This window comes from Rattus norvegicus, chromosome 2, assembly GCF_021556685.1.
Source record: "Rattus norvegicus strain SHRSP/BbbUtx chromosome 2, alternate assembly SHRSP_T2T, whole genome shotgun sequence".
Classification (NCBI taxonomy): domain Eukaryota; kingdom Metazoa; phylum Chordata; class Mammalia; order Rodentia; family Muridae; genus Rattus; species Rattus norvegicus.
The window spans coordinates 969,852-995,169 of NC_141535.1; the positions used below are offsets into that span (position 1 = coordinate 969,852).

General features: G+C 38.0%; 1 protein-coding gene and 1 pseudogene across 4 annotated transcripts in view; both read left to right on the forward strand.

Annotated features, from left to right (window-relative positions):
- LOC134485553 (uncharacterized) overlaps positions 1-21,409 on the forward strand; it is an 84,699-nt gene extending 63,290 nt beyond the window's left edge. For 2 of the 4 annotated variants that reach the window (XR_015673077.1, XR_015673108.1), the window contains 2 exons: positions 4,160-5,602; positions 19,567-21,409. The gene's annotated coding sequence lies outside the window, so the exon portion shown is untranslated. Of the gene's footprint in view, positions 1-4,159; positions 6,013-19,566 lie in introns of those variants that run through there. The other 2 variants (XR_015673106.1, XR_015673107.1) reach the window with 1 other exon arrangement.
- Positions 1-25,318, forward strand: part of LOC148006609 (uncharacterized) — a 2,902,548-nt pseudogene that overhangs the window by 920,576 nt on the left and 1,956,654 nt on the right.

The window sequence follows — 25,318 nt, forward strand, 5'->3', positions numbered from 1 at the left end:
TTTAAGAAACACGTCTATCTGCAGCATGGTCTTTATACTGGAAGAACAAATTCTTATTTTATTCTTTTCATGGCTATTTATACTCATCATGGTGATTAATTTTGTTGTCAACTTGACAGGATCTAAAATCACCTAGGAGACAAACTTCAGGAAATATCTGTAATGTGGGTTCTTAATTTAATTGATTAATGGAGAATGACTCCACCTATGTATAGGCAACATCAGCATTCACCTCTTTCTATTTGCTGACAATAGAGGGTGGGTTACTAGCTGTGTATTATTACTTCTCCTGTGTACTGTATCATGAACTCTAATCTCAAATAAGCCATTTATTTGTTAAGTAGTCTTTTTCAGATATATTGGCATAAGAACAGGCAAAGGAAAAAGATATTTCATGTGTAATTTGTCATAATTATACAGGTAGGATGTTAGAAAGAAAAATGGTCCTTTGTCCTCATGTCCAAGGATAGTGGCAAGCTGGATCCTTAGATAATCCCAATCTGGTCCTAACAAATATTCCTTGGCCCTAAGGTAAAAACTATGTTTAATCTATTTCTAGATTATATTTGATATTAAAAACTATATTGGACCCAAAGATAAGTTTACATACATCTATTTCTTGCCCTTGGTTTTATCTTCTCTGTAAAGTATGGCATGGGTGTGTCTGAATATATTTCCTCCTTATGTGGTAGAATCTTTAAATAGAAGAACCTAGCTTTATGCTAACACATACTGCTCTTCTTTCTTTATCTTTATTAACTTGAGTACTTCTTATTTACATTTCGATTGTTATTCCCCTTGCCGGTTTCTGGGTCCAAAACCCCCTACACCCTCCCCGCCCCTTATATATGGGCTTCCCTCCCCATCCTCCCCCCAGTACCACCCTCCCCCCACAATCACGTTCACTGGGAGTCCAGTCTTGGCAAGACCAAGGGCTTCCCCTTCCACTGGTGCTCTTACAAGGCTATTCATTGCTACCTATGAGGTGGGAGCCCAGGGTCAATTCATGTATAGTCTTAGGGTAATGGCTTAGTCCCTGGAAGCTCTGGTTGGTTGGCATTGTTGTTCATATGGGGTCATGAGCCCCTTCAAGCTCTTCTGGTCCTTTCTCTGATTCCTTCAACGGGGGTCCTGTTCTCAGTTCAGTGGTTTGCTGCTGGCATTCGCCTATGTGTTTGCTGTATCTGGGTGTGTCTCTCAGGAGAGATCTACATCCGGTTCCTGTCGGCCTCCACTTCTTTGCGTCATCCATCTTATCTAATTGGGTGGCTGTATATTTATGGGCCACATGTGGGGCAGGCTCTGAATGGGTGTTCCTTCTGCCTCTGTTCTAAATTTTGCCTCCCTATTCCCTCCCAAGGGTATACTTGTTCCCCTTTTAAAGAAGGAGTGAACACATACTGCTCTTATTGTGTGTGTGTGTGTGTGTGTGTGTGTGTGTGTGTGTGTGTGTGTGTGATATACATGATAATGTCTGGGTATGTTTGCTGACAGAGGGCAGAGGAAGACATAATGCATCTTTCTCTACCATTCTTTCTTTTTCCCATGATACAGGGATACTCTGTCCCAACTTTTACAGACATATTAATAAATCTTTTTCCATAGCTACTCAATTTGAACACATTGCTTGTACGGGAATTTCCCTTAATTAATTGATTGGCTAATAAAGATGAAAAGAAGCCAATCATTGAAGGAGAAGGAGGAGGTGAGTCTTCCAGGTCCTAGAAAGGAAAAGGGGACTAAGGAAGAAGAAAGAGGCTTTAAACAGGGAGGCAAGAGGGAGAGGAGGAAGGATATAGACTTGGAACTGTTAGCCCTGGTAGCAGCCTCCACCACAAGAAGATTTCTAACATAGAATAATTGGTGAGTTTAGAAGGATAGATTTCACACCTATTGGTTGTGTCATCTGTTTATTTTAAACAAAGAGTACTGGTGTTTTCCATTCTAAGTGACCTAGATGAGCATGAGGGAAAGAACATAGCCAGGCGGCATTCAGCTAGGGTTCTGAATGGAAAGACTGTACAAAAGTCCAAGATCCAGAGGAGAGGAAACCACTGGAGAGCCCAGGCTGGCAAGAATGTCCCCAGAACTGACTATGGGGTGGTGAATTGGCAAGAGAGTGATCTTGGAGATCAGGAGAGGTAGAGCTGGCATTTGTGAGTGAGGCGTTGGCTAGGAAAAACACACAGTCATGGATCTCAGACTTTGTACCAGGATAGGAACAGACACCGCCAATACCAATACATAGCTGACTTTAGCATGGGATCATTTGTAAAGCTACATGGCTACAATAACTCATAAATTCCAAAGCGTGTGAATAGTCCAATGGACATAGTAAGGTTTTTCAAAATTTGGCTTAACATGTGTACCTCAGCTATACTATAAAGAGTGTGTAAAAAACAAATCTAGCTATAATCCCAGTAAGGAAAATATATATTATTTATTTGTTTTGATGAGCATTCATTTTTTTCTATGTCTTTTACATGTTTTGGTATGTCTTGACAGAAATTCATATTAAAAAATGTTCATACAACAACTTTTGGTCTCAATTTCTCTTCTAGTTTTCTTTATGTGCTATGAAAAACATTAGAAGTAAAAGCAACTTGGGAAAGAAAGAGTATATTTAGCTTACACATTTAAGGCAAACCCCATCATTTAGGGAAAGGTTGAAGTGGGCTCTGAAAACAGTAACAATGGAGGCAGGCTGCTTGGGGACTCAATCTGGTTTGCTCAGGCTCATACTTAACAACATTATAATACATCATGAGTGAACCTTCAGAGGGATTGGTGTCACCAATAATAGACTGAGTCTTTCTAAATCAATTAGCAAAGCAGTCTCTTACAGACAGGATGTTGAAGACAGATTATTTCTTTGAGATGTCTTTTTTGGATGAATCTAAGTAATGTCAAATTGACAAGCCTAGGGAGGTCATATACTTCCTCTATGTCCACGAATGTACACTCATCTGTTTTATAAATGGTAGGATTTTTCAGGAATACATGTTTAATAAATTTAGAAGAACACTATGAATAACTTTATAGAACTGTTAACCTACTTAGAAAATCTCATCATTAGCAATTTTCTGAAGAACCAACACAAGACAAGGGAATTATGGCATTTGAACACACACACACACACACACACACACACACGACTTGATAATAAAGAGACAAAGTTCTGATTTTTCTCTAAGAAAACACCACTGGATTATACAGAGCTGATTATTATATTTTATAAGCACAGTTAAATAAATTGGTTTTCCTGAAACTCGTAAAGTTACAGTCTGAACTTACTTATCAAATAGTTTACATACATGCTAGTTGCATATCTGTGAGAATTGGCTACTGAAAAATGTCTAGGTTTCTTTTGGAGATCCTATCTGACATCAGTGTTGTTAGTGAGCTAATGATCATTAAGCCAATTTCAGCAATTATAATATTTGAGATTTCAGAGTACTCAGGATATGTACCAGAGACAAAAATAAGTTTAATTTATTTAATATTTGTATGAAACAAGTTTTAAAAGTTTTATTTTTTTTACATTTATGGATACATATATATGGATGTGGACAGATGAGAGCCGTTGCTGAAAAAGTTCAAAAGAAGGCATTGGATTTTTCACAGTTGAAGTTACAAACTGTTGCTATCCACTAAGTGTGTTTGCTACAAACTGAACTAGGGCCCAGTGAAAAGCTGCAAGCACTGTCAACTACCAAGTGATCTCTCCACTTCTTATATAGTATACTTTCAATTATGACCTGAGGCATTATTAAATCTTTCACTGAAAATAGCATGAGCATTTTTCTTACCAGAGGAATCTTTGCTTAAATTTGTTTTGACAAACTGTGTAAGAAAAACTATTAACGTTTACACAGTCCCCAAAATAGCCGAAAAGAAACAACACAAGAAAGAGCTTAAACACCACGCATGTGCGCGCACACACAGACACACCCTGTTTTCCTCCCTTATACATTCAACCAATGTTGTGTTGAGACTATTGAGTGCAACCATTGATTGTAAAGTTTAAATTCACAGAGGATGGAAGGAAGATGGAGGAAGACAAAGATGATCCAGATTCTGTGTGGCATTAAATAGCCCACAGGTAGCTATGAATATCTTATAAGGGATGGATAATTACAGGATAATTTGTCTTATCTAGTTCCAGAGGGAGAAGACTTCATCATGGCTACTAAGTATCAAAGCACGACGAAAACCTGCAAGATCACACCTTGTAACAGAAATCCAGAGCAGACAGAGAACCAGAAGTAAGCTGCCTCAGGCTCCTGTCACCATAGCCAGAGCTGCTCTGACTGCCCTGCCTTCCCCTCCTCCATGAGTCCGGTGTCCTAACTGGCCACTACACACAAACCATGGATAAGTTGATTTAGTCGAATATGTTGTCACAGCAATGAGAAGAATAACGAATACCATCATCTCCCTGAAACGAGAAGTGCTGGCCACCTCAACAGATTGCTGACTTTTCACAAAGCATTCATTCACAAGAAAGAAGTGAGTCTCTTGTATCATCAAAAGACCAAAGCTGTTAGAAGTCACTATTTGTGAAGTTTCCAGGGATGACAAGTTCAGGTTGAAAAGAGAGCATCAAAGTTCGTTATTCAAAAGCTCTTAATGTTGCACAAAGCCGTTTTCACTACATAGCCTTAATTAAAAGTCGCCCCTTAATTATTTATGTGCCACCAAGTGCTTCCAATGATTTCCCTAGAAGTGGCAGCTAACCTTCTGCAGAGTAGAGAGCATTGCATACAGTGACTCTGTGACATTCATTCAGACTACTCCCTGGTTCTTCCAGTCTGCCTACAACAGCAGAGAAAGGTGAGAGCTCATGAGGACTCTGATGAGATTAAGAGCTACGAAAGTGCTGGTATTTGGGGATACTCATTTAAGGCCCAGAGAAATGTAAAACTCTAAGGGTTTTTTTTTGTTTGTATTGTTTTGTTTTTGTTTTTTGATGTTTTAAAAAGTCAACTCACAGGAGAACAATCAGGCTGAGACTTGAACAGATTTTAAAAAACTAATAACAACCCTGATGAAAGAAAAGTGATCAAGTTATCTAATGCAGCCTCCTGGTGAGCAGACTGACTCTGAGGTTGCAGGAGCAACTGTCTGGCAAACTCCAGCCCTGGGCAGGTGAGCTAAGAACACTTGAGAGAGAAGGATCCCAATCTGGGCCATCTCCATAGTCCCCAAAGAAAAGAGCAAGGATTCATGGGATTCTTATATTCCTAGCTCTTGGAGGGTGGAAGTAGGAGGAGCAAAGTGCTCAAGGTCATCTTTGGCTACATCAGTGTGTTTGAGGCCAGGCTGAGCTTTGTAACACCTTATCTCAGAAAGCAAACACGCAAAGGAAAATCACAGAAAACAAACAAATGAGCCGCATAGGCACTCACAACACCTCCAGCATCCTGACAGGACAGGAGAAATGAGCCGCATAGACACTCACAACTCCTCCAGCATCCTGACAGAATGGGAGAAATGTCTTTCCACTTTGACATCTATGGCAGGAAAGCTACAGGCCGTGAACTTTCACATTTTGATGAGCAGATGGAAAAATTGAGGATGTATTCTGGTGTCCATGACGCAGGTCAGCCAACATCTGTGCAGCTGCTGGTGGGAGGTGGTGGGAGAAGGCATTGTGGGAAGCTCTGTGACCAGTGAGACTCAGGATAGGAAAATATCCAGTCTGTTAAACTGAATTTTGGATTCACAAATCGGAGTCAAAAAAAAAAAAAGAAAAGGAAAAAAGAAAAAAAGTGGTCAGGTTCAGGGCTTTTGGTCTTTCAGTGATTTGAGTGCGTTCCTTGATCCATTTGGAGTTGAGTTGTGTTTGGGGTGAGAGATATCGATCTATTTTCATTTCTCTGTATGCTGCTATTCACACCATCTGTCTGTCAAGATGCTGACCTTTTCACCAGTGTGTAATTTTGTTTGCATTGTGAAAAACAAGGTGTTTTTACCTGTATGGAATTACATCTGGTTCTGAGTCTTCAATTCTATACATTGACCAATGTGTCTATTATTTCAATAATATGCTGTTTTTTATTACTGTAAGCTTTTTAATACAACTTGAAATCTGGGAAAAAAAGTTTAAATCCACTGTAATGACATGTATTCTGTGTTTTTCTACAGTTTACCATACAAAGTTATCCCTTCAACCATTTCCATGGATATAAATATCAATAATTTATCAATTAAATTCAAATACATTCATTTAATCAATTTCAGGTTAGTTTACCCAATCAACTGCAAGACCTCAATTCAAATATGAGGGATGATTCTACTACAAAAATCATAACTTTTGACAACTTATGGCATCTATAATTTATTATTTGAGTATGTGCTTAGACAATATACCCTGTAAACTTAGCTTGGCTTAAAACTCATGAACAATATAATGTAACAGTTTGATCCAGTTCTTCCAGAGAGCGCCATGCTCCAAGAATTAAGACTCAGACTCAAAATATATTTACAAATACCTTGACTATATAGTGAGGCTCTTCTCTAACTAGATCACAATTTAGAATAACTGACTTATTTTAACCTACATTCTGTAACATGCCCACTTAACCATGTTCAGGTACTATGTGTCTCTCTCCTCACGTCTTCCAAGGTGAATCTCCTGCCGCATTCTATCTCAGAATTATGATTTCTTCCAGATTTCCCACTTCTTATTTACCACCTAAATAATAAGCCGTCAGATTTATTATTAACAAGTGCCACAGTCATATCGATATTAGATATTCTCTCAATAATCCCCCTTTGAAGTACAATAAATGTCTCTTTTTCAAATATAAATTGAATAAAATTATAAAAATTATAATAGTTATAAGGTGTGATATATATTTACAATGTCAAGTCCATAGTATGTGGTAATTAAGAAAAATATCTTACTATCTATCCTGTCCTGGTGAGTTCAGAGGTCTTGATCTAAATCACATTTTATCCTAACTTGCATTAACAACCTAAAACCATCTTTTTAGGTCTAATAAATCCTCTTAAATATACCAACTTAAGCTTTTATTGAGACTATGATTATCTTGTATTCAACCCCAAAAGACAACTAAGAAGAAATATTTCCTGATTAAGTAGGAAGTGCAGACAAACACTTTCAAAGTTTTAAAAATGGCAGACAGTTGGCTGTCGAGACCACTTCAAAGTATTCTAAGACATTGCAGCACTGTCTTCAGCTCTCTTGTTCAAAGTATCTGACAAACCTTATGTGGAGCAGGGATTACCAAGGATTTGCTTACCCTGTATTGGCAAAGCTTGGCAATCAAGTTCAATGCATTTGTTTTCATTTTGTTTTGTTTTCTTTTCTGGATGGCATTCTGTCTGCCGATTTAGTTAGGGCACTTTCTTTGCCCTGAGGCTAGCTTGCCACAAATGAAGACAGCTCTAAATGGAGTTTCTTTGGAGCTCATCATCTTCTTCTTCTAAGTTCAATGAGGTATAGCTGGGATCTGATATGTTTTGAAAGACCCTCAGACCGAGGAGACTCTTGCTCCAATCCTGAGGATACCCACCACCCCACAAACATGTGGGACTCAGTCTTGATGGAAAAACAAGAGGTTTACTTTGGGATATGAGTGCACTGGGGCTTGACACGGTCCTCACACAGGAGGAATGTGAAGAGCCCAGACCAGCAGAAATATACAGCTTATACAATCATTTAAGGTTACACAGTTTCATTAGCTCAGCTATTGTGGTGCCAAGGATATCTGACTAGGCAGATGTTCTTGTTCTGGAGTTTCTGAGAAAGGGATGCAACCATATCAATACAGCCATTTCAGTACCAAGGATGTCTGACTTGATATATTTTTTCCATCCTGGGGTTCCCAGGACAAAGACCAAGGATATCTGACTTGGCAGATGTTTCTCACCTGGTGTTCCCAGGACAAGGCTATAGCTATGTCAGCACAACTATGTCAGTTCCAAGGACATCTAACTTGATATATGTTTTTCATCCTACAGCACAATCTATAGTGGTCAGTCAGCTTCCCGGAGATGTTTCTTGCCTTGTAATTGCCCTGCAGTAAATACGATCTATACCATCTGTTTTATGATTGGGTATCTTCCAAGAGAGTGGGTGGGAATGTGCTTTCTGTACTTTCTGGTCTATTGTCTAACATCTAGGGTCTAAGCAAGGTACAGCTTTAAAGATTCTCATTCTTAACAAATGGCTGCACCTGATCCTTTCTTATCACCCTGTACAAACTTAAGTCCAAGTGGATCAAGGACCTCCACATCAAACCAGATACACTCAAACTAATAGAAGAAAAAGTGGGGAAGAATCTGGAACACATGGGCACTGGAGACAATTTCCTGAATAAAACACCAATGACTTATGCTCTAAGATCAAGAATCGACAAATGGGATCTAATAAAACTGCAAGGCTTCTGTAAGGCAAAGGACTGTGTTGTAAGGACAAAAATTCAACCAACAGATAGGGAAAATATGTATACCAATCCTACAACTGGTAGAGGGCTTATATCCAAAACATACAAAGAACTCAAGAAGTTAGACCGCAGGGAGACAAATAAACCTATTAAAAAATGGGGTTCAGAGCTAAACAAAGAATTTACAGCTGAAGAATGCCGAATGGCTGAGAAACACCTAAAGAAATGTTCAACATCTTTAGTCATAAGGGAAATGCAAATCAAAACAACCCTGAGATTCCACCTCACACCAGTGAGAATGGCGAAGATCAAAAACTCAAGTGAGACCAGATGCTGGCAAGGATGTGGAGGAAGAGGAACACTTCTCAATTGTTGGTGGGATTGCAGACTGGTACAACCATTTGGAGATCAGTCTGGAGGTTCCTCAGAAAATTGGAAACTACCTGAGGACCCAACTATACCTCTCTTGGGCATGTACCCAAAAGATGCCCCAACATATAACAAAGACATGTGCTCCACTATATTCATAGCAGCCTTATTTATTATAACCAGAAGCTGGAAAGAACCCAGATGCCCTTCCACAGACGAATGGATATAGAAAATGTGGGATATCTACACAATGGACTACTACTCAGCTATCAAAAACAATGACTTTATGAAATTCATAGGCAAAGGGATGGAACTGGAAAATATCATCCTGAGTGAGGTACCCCACTTACAGAAAAACACACATGGTATGTACTCATTGATAAGTCAATATTAGCCCAAATGCTTGAATTACCCTAGATGCACAGAAGACATGAATTCAAGAAGGATGGCCAAATGCGTATACTTCACTCCTTAAAAGGGGAACAAGAATACCCTTGGCAAGCAAAGTTTAGAATAGAGACTGAAGGAGCACCCATTCTGAGCCTGCCCCACATGTTGCCCATACATATACAGCCACCAAACTAGATAGGATGGATGAGGCAAAGAAGGGCAGACTGACAGGAACCGGATGTACATCTCTCCTGAGAGACACAGCCATAGTATGGCAAATACATATGCGAATGTCAGCAGCAAACCACTGAACTGAGAACGGGACCCCCATTGAAGGAATCAGAGAAAGGACTGGAAGAGGTTTAAGGGGCTCGTGACCCCATATGAACAACAATGCCAACCAACCAGAGCTTCCAGGGACTAAGCCACTACCGAAAGACTATATATACATGGACTGAACCTGGCCTCCAACCGCATAGGTAGCAATGAATAGTCTTGTAAGAGCACCAGTGGAAGGGGAAGCCCTTGGTCCTGCCAAGGTAGAACCCACAGGTAAAGTGATTGTTGGGGGGGGGTGGTAATGGCTGGGAGATGGGGAGGGGAACATCCATATAGAAGGGAATTAGGAGGAGTTGGGGGATGTTGGCCCAGAAACCAAGAAAGGGAATGACAATTGAAATGTAAATAAGAAATACCCAAGTTAATAAAGATGGAGAGAAAAAAAAAAAAGAAATGGCTACACTAATATCAAACAGGTATCTTTCAGTTTCAATATCAACAAAGTTCTTAAATTAATAAAATTATGTTTAAATGCCATATTCTCTGAGTGTTTGGTACCTTTGAAGGACTTCTATTTATAGCCTATTTCAACAATGAAACATTGTTAGGCCTTTTTATAAAGGCTTAACCTGTAGGATTGTAAACTTTATCTGGAATAGGCTTCATGCCACAATGCCCATGAAATTGTATTTTAATGAACCTATATTGCTAAGCATCATCAGTTTTAATCTGTAAAGGTATATCTAAGATAGCCTTCATTTCTAATAAATGTGTAATCTCAGCATTATCCTCCTCAGAACTGAAGGCAGAAAGCCATTGTAACATTTACCAATGTTACACTGTATCAAATTTTCCAAATAAAATTAAAACACAACCTATTGTATGCCATTGCTTTTATTTAGGATTAATAAGCAGAATCTGTATTCTTATTTCAATATATTATATGCCTATGAGCTGCCATCCTGATTTCTCAAGCTCCTATGGAACCATTCTAACTGGAACTACATTTTTTGATTTTACTATAGTAAATTACAGATTGTATTCTTCTGAGGGTTTCCTGTTTTGATTTAAAGATGATTTCAACCTCTGTTTTATGATCTTTAATCTAGTATTTAATTTCTCAATCTCCCACATCTTCCTTATTCTGATTTCTCCCAAAGAGGACATAGAGAACTCTAATGATTGAAATATAGCCATTTGCATGCTTATAAACAAAGCAAGATCATATGAAATCCAGATACCCTGTGTCATTGCGCTTTCCCTCATCCCAAATATAGAAAACATTTTTTGTTTTTAATCTCAAAACATCTCTCAAAGGACTTTGTTTTACCAATTTTAAGTTTAGTGCCCTACAAGTTTAGCTGCCTATGGCTTTTATTTTGTGTATTGTGTTGTTTTTATCCCAGCACTAGTTTTGTAATGGCAGACCTGGCCAAGCCTTTTCAACCCTCTATGTTTCTGATCTGCCTAGGCTTCATGGCTACAGGACAAACTCTCTTCAGCACGTTTTCAAACTTGCTGGGAGAAGTTGTAGCTATTGTGCCCTCAGGCTTTGGCCACTTTTACTTCTTTTTTAAATAGAATAGGCTTCTTTTCCAGCTAACCTGACACCTGCCCCAACCTCATCCTACCCCCTGCCTTAAGCTTGGGTTCTAATTGCTATAAATTGAGTGTCACTATATAGTAATTAAGATAGGGTTCCTTTTGTCTGCCCTCTTCAAAAGCAGAGGCATTGCTCTGGCTCCACACAGGGAGTCATAGGGTGGAGGAAGAGAATACTAACTGCTTTGACTCTGTTCAGGGACAGGAGAGTACAGGATTTGATGAGCAGAGATGGGGGCAGGTGTCCTGTGTTTCTTTACTAGACAAGATGAAAACTTGAGTTCAAAGCCCACATTAAATCAGACACCATCATACTCATGCCTATAACAATAATGCTAAGATAAATAGGAGGTAGAGAGAAGAGAATCTAATTTCAAGTTTACTGGTTAGCTGGCCTGTAGTATATCTGCCTCAAATACCAAAGAAATCAGTGTCCACATCTGAGGTCATTCTGTTATCTCAACACGTACACTTGCATGCATGTGAAAGAATAAAAAATGCAGCCAAAAAGTCAGAAGCTTAAAAATGCTACCTCACCCCTAAGGAGCCATAAATACCTCAAATTCCAGCTCTCTGCCTGTAAGTAAGAGGTCACATTTCTTAAGCCTGCTCTCCCAGGATCCAGATAAAAGGGCTTAAGGCCCTTAGATAGGTGATCCTATCTAAGAGAAGAGGAGGCTTCTTCCAGGAACCAGCTGAAAATAAAGTTAGATTACAATCTCAAAAGCAATCTTGAGAGATGGGAAGCTTCTCCTCGTGATTTTTCACTGGTATTCTCCACATTTTCCAATGACACCATCCCTGCCCCCTTGGGTTGTGACTTCTTCCTTTAAATAACCCTTCTCCCAGCTACTGGGGGTTGAACTCCTGTGCCCCTGCGTGGGATATGAGTCTCGACCCCAGTGCACTGGTTCCTATTGATAAGCCTCATGTGATTAAAGCAAAGACAGTCTTGTGTGAGTTCTAGGGGGGTTGTGTCATCCCGAGACTTGAGTGAGGGTCTCCCATACAACAGAAATACACACACACACACACACACACACACACACACACACACACACACACAGAGACACACAGACACACACACACACACACACACACACACACAAACACACACGAATACTTTTAAGAAGAAAGAAGGGCTGGAGAGATGGCTCAGTGGTTAAGAGCCCTGACTGCTCTTCCAGAGGTCCTGAGTTCAAATCCCAGCAACCACATGGTGGCTCACAACCATCTGTAAAGAAATCTGATGCCCTCTTCTGGTGTGTCTGAAGACAGCTACAGGGTACTTATATACAATAAATAAATAAATCTTTAAAAAAAAAAGAAGAAAGAAAAGGGCAGATCTAATTAAGTGAGAAAATACAGTAAAACTAGAAATAGATGAAAAGAAATTAGCTATTGTTTGTGAGCATCTTGATGGGAATGAATGAGTTAGTTAACTGATCCCTATACACTGTACCATAGATGTTTGGGCCACCAGAGAAAAGAAAATGAATCCTACAACATTTAAGAACTTGTATTTGAACATAAAATTTATTGCAGGAGATAGAATAGTCATAACATTCTTTTTTAAATGTTTTGATATACTTTATTATGACAAATTAGATAGATAAGAACTTAGAAATGGATTAACACAAAATCAATTACTTGTTAATATAAACGAAGAAATTTTGATTGATTTAACTTCTAGTGAATGTAGGCTCTTATTACTGTTACATTTCAAAAAATTTAAGGCTCCAGGTGAAATTCAAAGTGTTCATGTACTTTAAAAACTTCTAAATTTATTTTAATTATTTAAACCTTAACATTTTAAGATGGCCTTCTCTTTCTAACCTTAACTTTGTGAGACTTAAAATTCTGAAAACTAATTCATATGACGAAATGTTGTTTATACAATTTACCAGATCAGGAATGTTGATTGATTTTAAATTTCAAATGGGGCAATCATGAACACTGGACTGAGAGAATGGGATTTTAAACAAACAAATCATGTGGTACTAGCTTAATTGACTTGGAGAGTCAGCTCTGACAGAGACAATCAAATTGTCAGCCACTGAGTACGAAAGACCCCCAGAGTGGGGAGACCCTCACTCAAGTAAGGAGACCTTTACTAGGTCAGGATCTAAGGGCCTTATCTTTCAGCCATTTTATCTAGGTTCTGGGAGAGCAGGCTCAAGAAATGTGACCTTCTACCTATTACAGGTGGAGAGCAGGGTCTGGAATTTGATGTATTTAGGGATTCTTAGGGGTGAGATAGCATTTCTAAACTTCTGACTTTTTGGCTGTATTTTTTATTCTTTCAGTAAACAGAAAGTCTTATTTGATTTTGTCACTGGCAAGCCTCCGTCCAATTACAGGGACTGGGCTGACATAGTTCCAGAATCAAAGAGGATTAAAGGGAGATATTGTTAGGCAGATTTTGACTCTGAACTCACCTCAGTCTCTTTCTAGCCCTGTGACTAAAGTGTTTGCAAGCTTCTTCACAACATGACTACCAGAGCATTATCACAGAGAAGGAACATTCATGAATCTCAAATTTTCATTTTGACTTCTTTATATGTGTGTGGAATGGGCACATAAAAGAGAAAGATGTCTGATGCTCCTGGAGTTAGCATTTCTGCAGAAATGAGCAGCATATTGGGTTAACCATTCAAAATGACAAGAACTTGACTGACGTGTAAGACCCTTTTTAATGCAGCGTTAGGGAATTTTCCATAAGGGTTAGATAACTTCTAATATAATTGGTAAGGACAAAGTAGTCACACTAGTACAATTTTGAGTGGCTGCTATGTTAATTTCATTTTATTTGGTGGGACCTTGAAGAATTTTAGAAACCAGCTAAGTTTTGGCCTTGTCATCTCTTCTAGCTAGGTGTCCCAGGAGCTGACACAGCTCCAGAGTTACGCTGCCTAGGTCAGGGCTGTCACAGACTAAAGACCTATTGTCAGTGTCCCTCTCTAAGGAAACCAGTATACTTTTTGGGGAATTGAACATGTTTATTCCCTAGGTTTTTAGTCTTCTCACTATCACCTTCTATATGTAGTACCAAAAATTGTGCTGAACTTTTTAATTAAATTAACTTATATTAATACTTCATAAATGTAAAGAAGTTCTCCACCAGGCATTTGGAATAAAGTTTTAAGTGAAAATGACAAATGCAGAGTTAAAAATAAAAGACTTATTTTTATTTTTTTGTGTGTGACTGCTTGTACATATGTGTATTTGAGTCTGCCAAATGAGTACAGATGTCTCCAGAGGCTAAAGAAGTGGAATGATTCCTGCAGCAGTGCTCTTAACTGCTGAGTCATCCTTTCAGTTGACAAATATAGGCATTTAATGAACGTATAAACAAAACCAAAAAACAAACTGGCAACTCCTTCTTGTAAATTTTAAAAGTATAATTAGATCTTTATCAAGGAATTTCTCTGTTTTAATTTTTAAAATAAAAGTGTGAAATTGAATGGAGCCCCTGTCAGCTGTAAAGCAAGCACAGGGGAGTGAACAGCTCCACTTCTCTCCAAATACCCTATACACTATCATCTTCCAAGTTCAGGATAATTGTTGAGGGGATGGGGATGGCAACAGAGTGTTTCTTCTAATCCTGTCAGCTCCTTGAATTTCCACTGAGCTCTAGCACAGGCAGAGGACAGTCTGCCCCTGTGCCTTGAATTTCTACCTGTATTACCTACACTATTGCATTTTGTGTTTTGCCTTTCTAAGGAATTCCTTTAAGACAATATTTTTTTCTTTTCCCTTTTAAATTAATTTCCCATGGCCTTATTTGATACTTTATATACTAATACATAATTTTCTTTTAAAATCATTGTTCTCCATCGTGCTATCTCCACTCCTGCCCTTAAGTTTGTTTAAACACATTTTTTTCAGAACTGGTGATGTGTCTCAGCACTAAAAAGCACTTGTGTTGAAAAAGCTCAGAGTTAGTTCACCAGCTATGGTGGTTCCTAGCTGTACACAGCCCACTTCCCCAAAAATCTGAGGCCTGTTTTAGATCTGTGAGCACCTGAAAAAAATGTACAGAAGGAAAAACTTAAAAAAGAATTTTAAAAACTATGTTAAAAATCTTTGTTAAAACTTTATTTTAAACAGAGCAAATTCAAATATTTTATTACAAAAACAAAAGTATAGGTGATATAGCACAAATTCTTTCATTGGGTATATTATTAGGTCTCTCTGAGCTTTCAAATACCTTATTTTGTGAAAAAATTGTACAGAATTTTCATTATATTATCAAATTATGATGAATGGATATGTCTTGACTCTGTAGATCTATAGCAAGTTTTGATTAAAATGTTGAAATGACGGAAAGACTACACATGGACTGACCAAGGGTCCAACTGCATATGTAGTAGAGAATAGCCTTGTTGGGGCACCAGGGGATCGGGAAGACCTTGATCCTGCCAAGGTTGGACCCCCAGTGCAGGGGAAAATGGGGGGGGGGGCAATAAGGGAGATATATAGGGGAATAGCTGTATGGGGGAGGGGGAGGGGAGGGAATAAGGGCTTATGGACAGGAAACCGGGAAGGGGAATAAGGTTTGAAATTAATTAAACAAATATAACTAATAAAAAATTTAAAAGATGTTGAATATATATTCTGGTTGATTAAAATGTATACTTACAAGACGCAATGGCAATAACTATGTAAAGACGCTCCCAGGAGCAGAGGAATGCAAACATCCCTACAGAAAAGGAAACGTGCATACGCACACTCCAGAGTATGTTCCAAGGTATAATAGAAGGTTTTGGGGGATGTAATAGTAATAGTTTCTCCAGGAGACTTCAAACTCAGCCTCTCTTATTTCTATTTGATTTATATAATTAAAGTATTAAACACCGCTTCCAGTTTCTGCATACCACCAGAGATGATTCTGTCCCACAGTTCTCTGTACCCAGATTCCATAGGGGAGAGAGCTGGACTCTCAGAAAGGCAGACAGTCCTGAGAGGTCAGGGGAGACCACCACTTCTGCTCATAATCTGGACAAGAGGAACCTGTCTAGAGCCCTCTAGACACAGGAAGCTAGGAGCAGCCAGGGACAGGATCCTTCCTGGCTTTGCCTGCACCTAGAGCTGAAAGCCAGTCACCAAGCATGCTGACACACTTGAGAGCAAAGGTAAGAACACCACTTCTGCTCCAAGAGACACGCCAGGAACCCTCAGGACAGAGGAATCGAGGAAGAGTCTGGGAAAGGATCTGCCAGTTTCTGCCTGAACCCAGACCTGACCAGGACCTACGGTTCTCTGTACCCAGTTCCCGCTGGGAGAAAACAGGTCTGTGTGGGACACACAGGCTTATAGGAGGGTCAAGCCACTGTCAGAGATAGGAAGGCCAGCTGAAACCAGAGACAACCTGATGGTGAGAGGCAAGAGCAGAAACCTAAGCAACAGAAACCAGATGATACTGGGTAGATGTCATATAGACCTTCAGAGATCACAAATACCAGCCCAGGCTGGTATATCCAGCAAAACTCTCAATTAACATAAATGGAGAAACCAATATATTCTATGACAAAGCCAAATTTATACAATATCTTCCCCAAATTCAACCCTACAAAAGATAATAGATGGAAAACTCCAACACAAGGAGAGAAACTGCATCCTAAAAAACGCAAGAAAGTAATGTTCTTGCTATAAACCTGAAAGAATAGAGCCAAACAAATGTAATTACTCCTCTCACAACAAAAATAAAAGGAAACAATAATCACTACTGCTTAATATCTCTTAATATCATTGGACTCAATTCCCCAATAAAAAGCCATAGACTAACAGACTGGATACGTAAAGGGGACCCAGCATTTTGCTGCACACAGGAAATAGAGGTCAGTAAAAAAGAAAAAGATTACCTCAAAGTAAAAGCCTGAAAACAATTTCCCAAGCAAATGGTCCCAAGAAACAAGCTGGAGTATATCCTCCAATATCCAATAAAATTGACTACCAACCAAAAGTTTTCGAAAGTGTTAAGCAAGGACAATTCATATTCATCAAAGAAAAATACACCAAGGTGAACTCTCAATCCTGAATATCTATTCTCCAGGTGCAAGGGAACCTACATTCATAAAAAAAACCTTTCTGAAGCTCAAAGCACACATTGATCCTCCCACAATAATAGTGGAAGATTTCAACACCCCATTCTCATCAGTGGACAGATCATGGAAAGAGAAACTAAACAGAGACATAGAGAAACTAAGAGAAGTTATGAACCAAATCAATTTAACAGATATTTATAGAACATTTGATCCTAAAAAAATACCTTCTTCTCAACTCTTATGGTAACTTTTCCAAAACAGACCTCAGCAGATAGAGGAAAGTTGAAATAATCCTCATGCATCCTATCATATCACCACGAAATAAGGCTGGTCTTCAATAACAAAAAAAGAAAAAGTATGACAGAAAGTCCACATACACATGGAAGTTCAACAATGTTCTACTCAATGATAACTTGACCAAGGAAAAAGTGAAGAAAGAAATTAAAGACTTTTTAGAATTTAATGAAAATGAGGGCAGGGCACACCCAATCTTATGGGACACAATGAAAGCAGTGCTAAGAGGAAAACTCACAGCTCTGAGTGCCTCCAAAAAGAAACTGCACAGAACATATATTAGCAGCTTGACAGCACACCTAAAAGTTCTACAACAAAAAAAAAGCAAATAACCCCAAGAAGGATAGACGGCAGGAAATAAACTCAGGGCTAAAATCAACCAAATAGATAAAAGCAAAAACAAAAACAACCCCCCCCCAAAAAAAACCAAACAAACATAAAGAACCGGATAATCTCATTAGATGCTGAGAAACAATTTGACAAAATTTGAAATTCCTTCATGTTAAAAGTCTTAAAAAAGTTCAGAACCCATGCCTAAATATAATAAAAGCAATATACAAGAAACCAGTAGCCCCATCAAACTAGATGGAGAAAAACTTGAAGCAATCTCTCTAAAATCAGGGACTAGACAAGGCTGCGTACTCTCTCCTTAATTATTCAATGTAGTATTCAAAGTTTTAGCCAGAGCAATCAGAAAGCAAAAGATGGTCAAAGGAATCCAAATTAGAAAGGAAGAAGTAAAAATATCTCTATTTGCAGATGATATGATAGTATACTTAAGTGACCCCAAAAGTGCCACCAGAGAACTGCTAAGCCTGATAAAGAAATTCAGCAATGTGGGTGTGTATAAAACTAACTCAAACAAAATCAGTAGCCTTACTCTATTCAAAATCTGGGAAGGAAATTACGGAAATGACACCATTCAGAATAGTCACAAATAAAATAAAATATTTCAGTGTGACTCTAACTAAGCAAGTGAATTATTTATTTGATAAAAATTTCAAGTCTCTGAAGAAGAAATTGAAGATCTCAGGAGATGGAAAGACCTCCCAATGCTCATGGATTGACAGGATTAATATTTTAAAATTTCCATTTTGCCAAAATCTATCTACAGAGGCAATGAAATACACATCAAAATTCCAACTCAATTCTTTATGGAATTTGAGAGAGCAATTTGCAAATCATTTGGAATAAGAAAAAACCCAGGATAGCGAAAACTATCCTCAATAATAAAAGACCTTCTGGAGGAATGAGCATCCCTAATCTAAAGCTGTATTATAGAGCAATATTAATAAAAAAAAAGTATAGTATTGGTACAGAGACAGGCAGGTAGATCAATAGAATAGAATTGAAGAACCAGAAATGAACCCACACACCTATTGTCACTTGATATTTGACAAAGGGTATTTTCCATCCAGTGGAAAAAAGATAGCATTTTCAATGAATCTTTCTGCTTCAACTGGAGGTCAGCATGTAGATGAATGCAAATCGATCCATTCTTATCGCTGCAAACATTCCCGTGGAATAACAGATACCTATGGAAGATTTTCTCTCATTTTCAAGTTGCTGGAGATTCTGAACTTTGGGGGATTTCATTTCAGAAAAAGAAACAATGATCATTCCAGGGGAGATATCACTGAAATTCCCAAACCCATAACCCACAGACAATGATGGGCCTCATGAGTTTTTCTACATCTAGGAATTGTTAGCTGCCTATCAACCCCACGGAAGAGGCCTAGGCTCATGAGACTCTTCTCTTTTTTTTTTTTTTTTTATTAACTTGAGTATTTCTTATATACATTTCAAGTGTTATTCCCTTTCCCGGTTTCCGGGCAAACATCCCCCTCCCCCCTCCCCTTCCTTATGGGTGTTCCCCTCCCAACCCTCCCCCCATTGCCGCCCTCCCCCCATAGACTAGTTCACTGGGGGTTCAGTCTTAGCAGGACCCAGGGCTTCCCCTTCCACTGGTGCTCTTACTAGGATATTCATTGCTACCTATGGGGTCAGAGTCCAGGGTCAGTCCATGTATAGTCTTTAGGTAGTGGCTTAGTCCCTGGAAGCTCTGGTTGCTTGGCATTTTTGTACGACTCTTCTCTTTTTGTTCTGAATATCTTCCATCGCCCTTTATGAGTGAATGAGATTGTTTAAAGACTAAATCATCCTCTTTTCAGTCTTACATCTCAGAAATATCCAAACGAGAGGAGGAGGAGGAGGAAGGTGAAGAGGAGGAGGAGGAGGAGGTGGAGGAAGAGGAGGAAGAGGAGGAAGAGGATGACGATGCCACAACAACAACAACAACAACAACAACAACAAACATGGATTAAAAGTAACATCACTAGGTCAGTTGTCAGCATTCTATGTCCATGGGATAACCAAAAGAGTTTGTCATGATCTCCGAAGTTACTGGACTGGCAACTACAGAGCATCCATTGTATGCCGTGTCCCATTACATATCAGAAGTTGAAGTTTCTTCCTATGTTTTTAGTCTTCGTAGTGGATTGCCCAAAATGATCATTTCACCCATGTCTGATCTGATGATTTTTAAATAATAATTCTGTTTTCTCGCTCTCTCTGAGAGTAGTCTATAGGCTATTACAGTGGCTAGAGGAGGGTGAGATTTTCCTCAATGGTTTGCTACAGTTAATTTGCACATGTTCCTGTGAGAAACCCTAATTAAAATAATTAACCCCCCCCAGAAAATGACAGAAAAGTAGAGGCGGAATAAAAGGAAAGGTGGAGAGAGAGAAAGAGTGTGACAGGAAGAACGGAGAGGAAGGGGAATGGATGGGATCAAATTATTAGCATGTATGAAATGTAAGATGATGAAATCTATTATTGTTTGACTCAATACGTAATAATAAAAATCTTTAAAAATATTCTAGGGCAGTCGTTTTTTTCCATTTTCAACTGTCAGAGCTAAGACTCTCATTTATAGTCCATGTTCCTATCCCCACTTCTATACATGGTGCTAGAAAGCACCATGGTCAGAAAGCAGCTTTGATCTCTTGTGGTTAATTTCAATTTCTTAAAGGATTATAACTTATGACATTCACTATTCTAAGACTGATGACTGATGGTCTTGTCTGTACTATTGACTTATCATCCCATGTGATCAATGAGACATGCTATAGTAGAATTCCCAATATTTTTCATGACACTAAATCATGTTGATTTCTCTCCTACCATCTTTCAAATGCATCTCCTATCTTAGCTATATTGTATCTATTGGTTTACATGATTATGATTTATATGTGATCATTAGGGACAAAGAAGTGTTTCCCTATTGTAGATCACCCTCCAGTTTTTTGTAAGAAGTTTGATGTGATATTGGTGCTACTACTTGACATACTCAGCCCACTTTCTGTTCACACTTGTGAATTTGGTTTCCAGTGATGGCCATGTAAGGCCTTGCTTGGACACATCTTGTTCTTTATTATACTTCAGTATCAGTTGAGTAAACTATGTATATTCCATTCTCATTTCTGTGTTAACTGAAAGACTGCCTTGACTTCCGTGAGTATTGATGACACAAGTATGGGCAAACCAGTAAAGTAAGTCGTTTCTGAAATCCAGTCTGTAAAGTATCTTCATGATTGTAAGTACATAGCAAATAACCTACATGCTAATGTCAAGTTGATGGATAAAGCTACAGAAAAAGTGTAATGGAGATGATAAGAAAATGTCTGCCAACTTGAGAGAGGATGTTCCACTTTTGTACTTTGGAGAACCGAAGATACAAGAGTATACAGAGGGAACTGAACTGGACACAATGATAAAAGTCAAGCAATATTTTAAGAGCACAGTAGCAAGATTCTTCATAATTATTACACGTATATCCACTTAATCCAACACATGTGTTGCAAAATAGAACAGAGCATTTGACTATGGACAGTAGGAAGGAACACTTACTTGAGCTGGGACATACAGATATCTACAGAAGGGAGGATATGTCTAAAGTGTGTTAATAGTATGAAACAAGTCATTTAGGAAATTAAAAAGACAAAAAGAAATGGTTCATTTTGTGTGGCCTTTTGTTTGCTTTGAAATAATTATCAGAGATTCAAAAGTTCATTGGGAAGTGAAAAGGAGTGTGACTTGACAGGATGAGTGGATGAACCAGTGAGAGACAGCATTGACAATTGGCAGGGTTGAACTCATAAAGGCCCTATCAGCTCTAGAGTGGAAAAGGAGCAAACAGGTTGTGTGGTTTAAATGGTAACTCCCTCATAGACTTACCTATTTGAACATATGGACCACAACTACTGATGCTATACGGATGCTTGTGGAATTTCTAGGAGGTGGAGCATTGTTGGAAGTGGGTCACTAGGAAAGGGCCTCGAGGCTTTGTAATCAGGCTTAATTTTCATTTTTTGTTCTTGGATTCCTGAATATAGATACATTGTGACCAACTACTTCTTACTCTTGCTGAATTCTCTTCTATGTCTGCTGCGAGGCAGTTCCCAGTTTGATATATCATATCTTTCTGAAATAATGGACAAAATGAACTTTTTCTCCCCTAAGCTTTGTTCAGGATACTTTTATCACATTTATCATAAGGTATCTAGGAAAGGGACAAGGAGAAAGTGCTATGTAGGGAAGAGAAAGAAGTTGATGAGATGTAGAATAAAAGAACAAAAATAAAATTTTAGTATATTTTTAACATGTCTTAATTTTTTGCCTTAATAGGATAAATGTTAGAGTATATGACTTTACAGTTTCTCATGCCCTCATTGGGTACTGCAGTGGTTTGATTAAATCTTTCTTTCTGTGATGCTTAATCTCCAGTGAAAACTTAATGAGGTACAGATCATGGTGGTTGCACACCTTGGTTTGTGAGGATGGTTGGGTGAGCAAGGAATACCCAACCTGAATTTTGAAAAGACAATTCCTGGACTGACATCTCATGTAAGTGAAAATGAGAAAGTGGGCTAAGGACCAGCATTCATCTCTCTGCTTCCTGACCGTGGATGCAGAGTAACATAGCAGCATCATGTGTGGGCAACTGTGACAGATATCCCTGAAGAGATGCACTGGATCATCAAAATGTGAATCAAAATAAACAATACTTTCTTTAGTTGCTTCTGTTATATGTTTTGACACAAAAATTGGAAAAGTTAACTGGTATACTTAGTGTTCTCCCAAATTCAGAGTTGCTATATATGATTCCTCTCTTTTATTCTTATATGTCTGTATCTTGAGCACCTGAAGTTCACTGCTACTCAGTTATTTAATCATATCTTCTTTGTTTCTAATATTTGCAAATATTTTCTTAATGATGCATTAGTTTGAGTGTGTCTGGTTTGATGTGGAGGTCCTTGATCCACTTGGACTTAAGCTTTGTACAGGGTGATAAGCATGGATCGATCTGCATTCTTCTACATGTTGACCTCCAGTTGAACCAGCACCATTTGCTGAAAATGCTCTTTTTTCCATTGGATGGCTTAGGCTCCTTTGTCAAAAATCAACCATAGGTATGTGAATTCATTTCTAGGTCGTCGATTGTATTCCACTGGTCTATCCATCTGTCTCTGTACTGATATCATGCAGTTTTTATCACTATTGCTCTGCAATACTGCTTGACTTCAGGGAGAGTGATTCCCTCAGAAGTCCTTTTATTGTTGAGGATAGTTTTAGCTATCTTGGGTTTTTTGTTATTCCAGATGAATTTGCAAATTGTTCTGTCTAACCCTCTGAAGAATTGGATTGGTATTTTGATGGGGATTGTATTGAATCTGTAGATCGCTTTTGGTAAAATGGCCATTTTTAATACATTAATACTGCCAATCCTTGAACATGGGAGATCTTTCCATCTCCTGAGATCTTCTTCAAATTCTTTCTTCAGAGGCTTGAAGTTCTTATCATACAGATCTTTCACTTGCTTGGTTAAAGTCACACTGAGGTACTTTATACTATTTGGGACTATTATGAAGGGTGTCGTTTCCCTAATTTCTTTCTAGACTTGTTTCTCTTTTGTGTAGAGGAAGGCTACTGATTTATTTGAGTTAATTTTATACCCAGCCACTTTGCTGAAGGTGTTTATCAGGTTTAGTAGTTCCCTGGTGGAGCTTTAGGGATCACTTAAATATGCTATCATATCATCTGCAGATAGTGATATGTGAAAAGTCTTTAATAAATTCCACCACCCATTCATGGTAAAACTATTCACAAGATTCGTGGAAAAGGAACATATCTCGATTTACTTCAAGTCGATAGCTAACACCAAATTGAATGGATAGAAATGGAAACTAATTCCACTAAAATAAGGAACAAGACATTCTACTCTGTTCATACTATTCAACATAGCACTTGAAGTTTTATCTATAGCAATAAGACAGCCAAATGAGATCAAGGGGACACAAATTGGAAAGGAAGAATTGAAAGTATCATTAACTTTGGATGAAATAAGAGTACATTAGTGACATTAAAAATTATTCTAGGTATCTCCCAGAGTTGATAAACACTTTTAGCACAGTAGTTGCATACAAGATTAACAGTAAGTACTCAGTAGCCTTTCTATATAGAAATGATAAACAGACTGAGGAAGAAAATGAGGAAACAATCACTCTTCACATGAGCCTCAAGATATAGATAATGTCTATCCAAGTCAATGAAAGATTTCTATGCTTATAAGCTTATAATATTTGAAGGAAAAATTGAAGAAGATACCAGAAAATGAAAAGATCTCGATCCTCAGGGATTGGTAGGATTAACAGTAAAAATGGTCGTTTTTATCAAAAAAGTCTACCGACTGAATGCAATCCCCATCAGAATTCCAACACAATTCTTTACAGACCAGGAAATGGCAATTCTCAACTTCATAGAGAAAACCAAAATCCAAGAACCCAGGATATCTAGAACAATACTGAATATGAAAAACAAAACAAAAAAGAACAACAAAAAGAACAACAAAAAATGTTGGAGGTATTACTTTCACTGATTTTCAAGTCATACTTTAAAGCTACAGTAATAAAACCCACAAGGTATTTGCATAAAAACAGATACAACAACAAACAGAATTGAATTGTAGGCCCAGAGATAAATTCACACCTAAGGACAGGGAAGCCAGAAATTATCATCTGTAAAGAAAAACTTCAAAAAATAGATTTTGTCAAAGTGGGTGTCTCCAGGTGGAAGAATGCAAATGATGCCCTATTTATTATCATGCTCAAATCTCAAGTACAAGTAGATCAATGACCTTACCATAAAACCAGAAACACTGAACTTGATAGAGGAGAAATTAGAAAATAGCCTTAAACACTTTGGCATATGAGACAACATTCTGAAGAGAACAGCAATACTCTATGCTATAAGATTATCAATTAAAAATACAGGGCTATTTCCAGGGCAGCCGGAGCTAGTTATACCCAGTCTTGAAAAAAAATACAAATAAATAAATAAGTAAATGAGTAAATACCTCAAAACAGATTTTGCATTTTACGTCAGAATAGAAATAAATGTATTCTTAATTACAAATAGAAATCTTAACTTGCAAAGACTTAATACAGGACAAACAAACTTATTCTGTAAGTATTTCACAGATTTAACATTGTAAAAACTGGAACTTAATCTTCACTACAAAAAAACCCCTCAACCTGCAAGGTATATTTTTATTGTTTTGTTTTCTCATTAACTTGTAATGTATATTGTTCCTGTTTTAGTCTCACAGGAAGAGAGAGAGTAATCAAAGAGCATTATGTTTATGTAAATAATTGTCAAAGAATAAGCTTATTAATAATAAGATGCTTTAAAACATCTCCAAATGAAGAAAAAAATCATTAAAACAAAATATAAAACAACAAATACTAAAGATGGTGTTAGCCATTTTCTAACCTCATGATTGTGATTGCTGCGGAGTTTGTATGCTTTAGACACACAGCACCTTTATGTAGTGAAACTGCTTTTCTTTATTGTCTTTAATATCTT